Genomic DNA, 6,744 nt, shown 5'->3' on the forward strand with positions numbered 1-6,744 from the left:
TGACAGAGCAGTTTCATAATGGGAGCACTGCTCCGACTGCCCGCATGCATTGTTTTGTGGCAGGAGCTTTGTTGTCGGTGTAGGATGACTCGTAGCCTGACGAGTTTCGTGTTCCTGCACGTTGTGTGTCAATGAGCGGGGAGAGGTGAGGTGGTGAATAGCCGGGTTAACAACTTTAAACAGTAAACACAGCACCTTGTTTACCCAGAGTAAGCCTCTCCTCTTCTCTTCCTCCTCCTTGCTGTAAATGGTTAACTTGGCAAGGATCATGTGAGAGCTGGAGTTTTTTTTTTCCCTTTCTTTCTTGCAGTTACATGGGAGGTGAACTTTGTTCCTCTTGTTGTTAGGCAACGGCATTTTTGATCAGAGCTATTTCATAATGTGAGGAGTGAAACAGAGAATGCAGGGCAGGAAGAAGGTCAGACACAAGCTCTCTGCAAAGATGTTTCTTGATGAGCAAAGTAGATAATTGTACTTGTGAAAAGAAAAGTGTGGAAATAGGGTATGGTTGTTGTGTGCTCAGGGCAACCCTGGGTGTAGCCTGAGTTGTCAGTCACAGTGAAACCATTTCCGTTTCAAGACTGTCTGGCTCCTCCCTCCCATTGTGTGGCAACACGGTGTAGGTGAACTTTATCCCTTTTTGTTGAGACAAAGATCATTCAAATGAGCAAAGAGGGAGGTTAAGTTACACATCTGTGTGTCTGCTGAACAATGTGGGTTCCATCACCTATCAGAGGGAGGGAGGGGAGAAGTAATCACAACCTTTCATATGTTAAAACAACTTGAGAACTGCCTCTGCCCAGACCTGTGTGTCACATTAACATCACAAACTGAAATCACACAGATAACATTCACCACACCCAGCACGACGTGGCCTTTGGTCAGACAGGTTTTCTGCAAACACATGTTTTTTTTTTTTTTTTTTTAATCAGCGCCGCGGTCGTAGTCGTTACAAATTTGCACAATACAAACGCCGGTTGATATCACCTCGGGCTTATCAGGCTCCTTCAAGGGCGCTGAACTTTCCCACAGCGCTCCCTCCGCTCTGTCCTTTTGTATCCCTTTGGGACTCTACTGTTGCGTCAAGGCCGTCCTATTCATCCCATGTACTTCCCACAGTATTACTGTACCACTTCAGCAGGGCTTGTTGTGGTGACTGTGACTAAACTATCCACGATGTGCCTGTTAGGCATAATGACTGCATATATGACAACATCTATCATTCGCTTTGTTGCAAAACCAGTGTGAGGTAACATGATCTTCAGTTCCTAAATAAAGGCTGTCATCACTTTCATTTCTGTAAAAGAAAATAAATAAATAAGAGCTTGGATACTGAAGGATAACTTCAGTTTATATCAGCTTGGGTTTTCTTTCTGTAGCTGCGGCCATCGTTCTTATCAGTAGCTAATTATAACATCTTGCTCACAAGAGCTGTCACTTTCCAAACACAGCCTACTCTTGATAAAGTAAGTTGCAGATTTAATGTTGTTCTCTTCATTCGTCGTGTCTCGGCATTAATGTTCCTGTGAAGCAGGTTGTTTCTTTTTTTTTACAGTTTTACTAACTTTACCACGATTTATCCACTACTTCTCAGAGGGTTTGTTGTCATGATTGTACGCTCAGCACAGCTCACTCTCCATTTTGCGTCAGCAAAGACAACAATAGCCTAGTTTCCTAATAGGGCAACAAGGAATGTAATGGGTCAAATGGACAGAGCCGAACATATTTGGAGAGAAAATTCATTTAGTTTTGTTTATTTATTTGTACCAATAACACAATCCCAAAACATTATACTCTAAAGGAGCAAACAAGATTGTACTGCTGAGATTTAAAAAGTTCAACAAAACAAAAAACAAACTAAAAACACCATTGCTCAAACTGTTGCTTGGGAACATCTCAACCAACTTCTTGGTTCAACTTTGACCTAATGTACTTGCCAAACAAATCATCTCACCCACTTTTGATTTCACATTCAAACAGTCATACAGATAATCTGACTGTTGTAATTTAATGTCACCATTTTCCAGCGTTAAGCAATCCCTTTTATAAAAATAGATTTTTAAGGGCCAGAGCTATGAAAATAAGACCCACATTGTCCTTTAACTTCTCCAGACTGTGCTCAGATTCACATACACCGAGTTGTCCTTGTGAGTCCAGCCCTATTTTCTATTTCTGCTCTTCGCGTCGAGCTGTTTTCTGACAGGAGGCTTTGAAGTGGATGAGGGAGTTGAGGCCCAGATGCGCAGACGCTGTGGTTAAGGGGACTTTATCATCACACAGATTGGGGGGTGAGAGGGGGGAGAGAGACAGCACTCATCTCCTGCCTTCCCATCTTTCACCGCGGCGGGGAGGCTGAGTGTGACAACCAGTGCTCCCCAGCTGCTCCCGGGGGCCAGGCCTGCAAAAACCACAGGCGGATAATGAATGCCACACCATCGTGACAACTTGCACTTTTATGGAAAGGAGGAGGAAGGATATCTTCTGGCACAGACGCTCGCAGTGTACGACAAAACATCCTCCATAAACCAGACAATCAAAGAGAGGGCAGCGAAGCATGTGTGGAATCTGTGACGGGAACCTCGGCTGATTTATGGCCGCTACCAAAAACGGGGGCCGTTTCCAAGTAAACTGTTTTGTTGCTTAATTGTGGGAAAACTGCAGAAATGTCACTTTCCAAAATGTAACCACAACATCTGTAACTGATGCATCATAGCTGCTTTTACCCGTGATCCTCCATATTTTCCTCATCTGAGTAAGCCACATGCTATCTATGAACAGTTTCTCCCAAAATTAGGTTTTCCAATTAGGCCACTGTTTGCTATTCTTGGTTCTCCTTCCTCTCACAGCCATGTTAGTTTGTATTCCATACATCACAGCTTTTCAAGGCAGATGTTACTAGAAAGGGAGAAGCTTTGATCTTCCTCCAGTTGCAACCCTGCAATATCTCGCTAAATAAAGGAGTAATAAATATGCATGTTCACACATATTTGTATGTATTATTTAGCAGGGTTTTATGCAACTGTTTGGCTGAAGGAATTAATATATGCAGAGGAGTAAATACAAATAACTTGTGTGCTCCAGCTAGCGACAGAAAAGGACAGCAGGAATGTGAAAATGATGCCCGCCCTTGAGTGCATGGCATCCTCCTGCACCTGCGAACTGAGCCCTGAGTGCTGTGCAAACGCAGAGGACGACGTCAGAGTCCATTTTCTAGCGAGGCAGCTCAAAAATAAACCAGAGCTCTGGTGATAAATAACCCTCACTTTGGGGAGGGTTTTATTTTGGCTCAGAGGGAGAGGGTTTAATGACACAACACATGAAATTCTCCCCATTCGCTTTTTGGTTCAGCTAGAGAAAATATAACCTTTGTCGAGCAGAGATTCTGGGAAAAAATGAAATAGAAATCCACAGTTGCTGCACATACATATTCATACTGTAATGCACTACAAAGAGCCTTAAGATGTGTCAACTCCCTCGGGAGTTTGTGCGAGGATCACTCAAGGTTGTGAGAAGGAACCAGCTGTACAGAAACTCGTGCAGTGCAGCTGTAGGAGCGGCCGCAGACGTCGGCGACAACATAGTCCTGGGAATTTTACACATGTGTATGTGAGTGTGTGAGAATGCAGCAGAGTGACATTTAGGAAATTTTATCTGAGTCGGTCACAAAGCTGGAATGACTGCACGGTTCAGTTCAGCACACTAAACATAACAACTATGAGTCAGGCGTGAAACGGCCTTTTATGGGCAATAAATAAGAAAGGCGTTTATACAAGCAGGTAATGTTACTCATTCTAATAGCAGCCTATGAATTGGACCACCTAACATCAAATAAACAAACGCTCAAAGTCGAATTCTTGCTCAAACTAACGTATGGGCTGATCTTACTACAACAAAAAGGCCAAGGAAAGGTTGTTTACATCAGTGTCTGATTGTGACTGTATACATGTGTATATATAGCCCATACATATATAAACACACGGGGGTTTCCAGTGGACAGGAAGTGATGTCAACGGCTCACCATGCGTGCAAGCTCACTGACATTACACAGGCAAAGTTCAGGCCTTTCTGTTCCTGGTTACCAAAACGGAATGTGCACTGCAAGCCACTGAAACTACCTTCTGTTTAAAAATGGATGTGAAAACACTTGCATTCATTTACATTTTTTTTTTCTCCTGGGATTTTTTTATTTCTCTCTCTTACACTTTCCCTTCTCTGCCCTCTGCTATTTTCTTAAGTTGTCTGCTCCAACCTCCAACCCCAACCCATGACAACCCCGTCAGATTAAGGGGGATATGTTACCATCTTGTTTTTTTTCTAAATGGATACACATGTGGCACATCTGGGTCCAAGCCCTGACTCATTACTCACTTTTTTATGTTCCATTCTCTGCAGCCATGGCAACTGCTGCATGTTTGGCAGAAAGCTTTTGAAGGCAGTGGAAAAAGAGAGAGAGTGAGAGAGCCAAGGGAGGGAACATAAAGGGAGAGCGAGAGGGAGGGAGGGAGGGAGAGCGAGCAAGCTCTCAGTAGTTGGCCTACATCCAGTGTAATCATGCCATGGAGCCGAAATGAGGCCTTTGGCAGCACACCAGGTTTCTGAGAACAAAGATGTGAGCTTCTAATGTTGGCGGTGGGGCCTGCTTGGCATCCTTTGCCATTTCCCAGCAGCCCTTGCCTTGGCCGACTGCCAACCAACCCCCCCCCCTCCTCCCCTCTTCCCCTTCCCCGTCCCACCCCCCCGCTGGGACTGCAAAGAGGATCAGAATAAAGAGAGAGACTTGTTTTTCACTCGCCTCTTGCTCTGGCCCAATGACATCACCTCTGCAGCCTCCAGCCCCCAGATTCCAGCCGCCCAGCACATTTTTCCCTTTCGCCGTCGTCGTCGACGACCCTCCATTTTATTTGAATTCCACCATTTTATACCTACATCAAAGTTGACTCCTTCACGGTGCTAATTTTGTCCTTTTTTCTTTTCTTTTTTTGCACATAATTTCTCAAGAATACAGAATTAATCCATTCAGAAAATCAATAATCAGAGAAAGTAGCTAATATGACAGATGGAAGATTTGACATGATCTGTCAGAGCTCCCCAAATTTTATCTGTGCTCTAATCCTTCCAGTGCAAATCTGTGGCTACAAATAGCACCGTAAACAGGATATATATGGTCGTCGGGGTACCGTGATAATCTCCATGGTTACTGCTCCCCCCTGTTACATATACAGGAACTGTGTAAAGCATACACATTAGTCCTCACATTCACTCTGTCACTTTGTTCAGCTGTTAATCTCCAAACTAGGTCACTACAGCAGATGCTTAACTTCACTTATACGTCCTCACACTGTCCTGTTGTAACCTCCTTTTATGTCGGTGCAACATGTTACAGTTTAGCTCGGTCACTCGCCTCAGCACTTGCTCTAGAAAAGCTGGTTATATAACATAAAATGTTGGTGGAGAAGAGTCTCAGAAAACATCCAGCCAGCACCATGTTTTTTTTTTCTTTTCTTTCTTTCTTTTTTTTTAAATTTTATTTTCCGTTTAGGCAAAAAAAAACTTCAGAGAGAATTCGTAATGGTTTGCTAAAGCATGAATAAAAGATGGCTGGTATAAAAATTTAAGAGGCACAGAAAAGCAGCAGAACAAAAATAACGTCATCTCATCAGGGCCTGTGATGCTGTCACATGCTGGGTATTCCCCTGGCCGTCACCTACCTCTCACTCTTTTTTTAGCTACTTCATGTCTCAATTTACATACCGCTCGGAAAAAAAAGAGAAAAGAAAAGAAAAGAAAGAAAAGTTCAGATCAGCATTATACAGCTACTCCATCTGGGTTAGTGGCTAGACTCAAATGAGATGGCCGTGAGCCGGGGGGTCACACTGTGGTGATTTTACTGTATACATGCTTCATATTGCCAATCAGGAGCCATCTGTTCATGTCTGGCTTCCTCTCAGACCTCTGCTTCGAAGCCACTGCTGCTGCTTTTATTTTGACTTTATTTTATTTTTCTAAATCAGTGGATCTTCCTTTTATAGAATCAGGTCATTTAGGATTTAATTGAATCTCAGCATGCCTCCGTCTTGCATAATAGCGTGCAGCTATTTCGCTTGCACAAATAATCGACTTGAGTGGAAACCAGAGGATCAAAGCATTACAGGGGCGACTGTTTCCCACCGAGCTCAAGGAAAGAATTTGTTTATTTAGCCCCCTTGCAACAGTCATTTCCTAACTGTGTCATAAAGCCTTTCCTAGTGTTGTTCGCCCTCCCAATCCGAAGGATGGAGGCTGGAGATGGGAAGCAGTGTGTTAATACAGTAGTTTACAGTCAGGTGCAACACCGAGCTGCAGCGAAACCTTGTGAAGTCTGTAAATATTCTACAGGGAATAGTATTGTGTTGCATTGTTAGGCGTGCTCCTTCACATGCGGGCAGCTCTCCACAACAACAACAACAACAATCAAAAGTCAGCTGCACTACAATTAGATGAGTAACGTAACTGCTTTATTTTGCTTTAAGAAAAAAAAAAAAAACCCTCATGCCACAGTGCGTGATCACAGCCCGCGGGGCGGGGAGCCAAGCGGCCTGATGTCCCTTTTAGATGGGTGAGGCGGATGAGGGTACGTGACTAAACATCTTGCTTCCTCTTTCCAAACGTCACATGGACTTGCACAAACATATCCTGCTTTGTGTGTCTGCAGGTTTTTCAGACGCATTGCCTCACCTCACAACCCCCCCCTCTTTAAAAAAAAAG

This window comes from Lates calcarifer, linkage group LG16_LG22, assembly GCF_001640805.2.
Source record: "Lates calcarifer isolate ASB-BC8 linkage group LG16_LG22, TLL_Latcal_v3, whole genome shotgun sequence".
Taxonomy (NCBI): domain Eukaryota; kingdom Metazoa; phylum Chordata; class Actinopteri; family Centropomidae; genus Lates; species Lates calcarifer.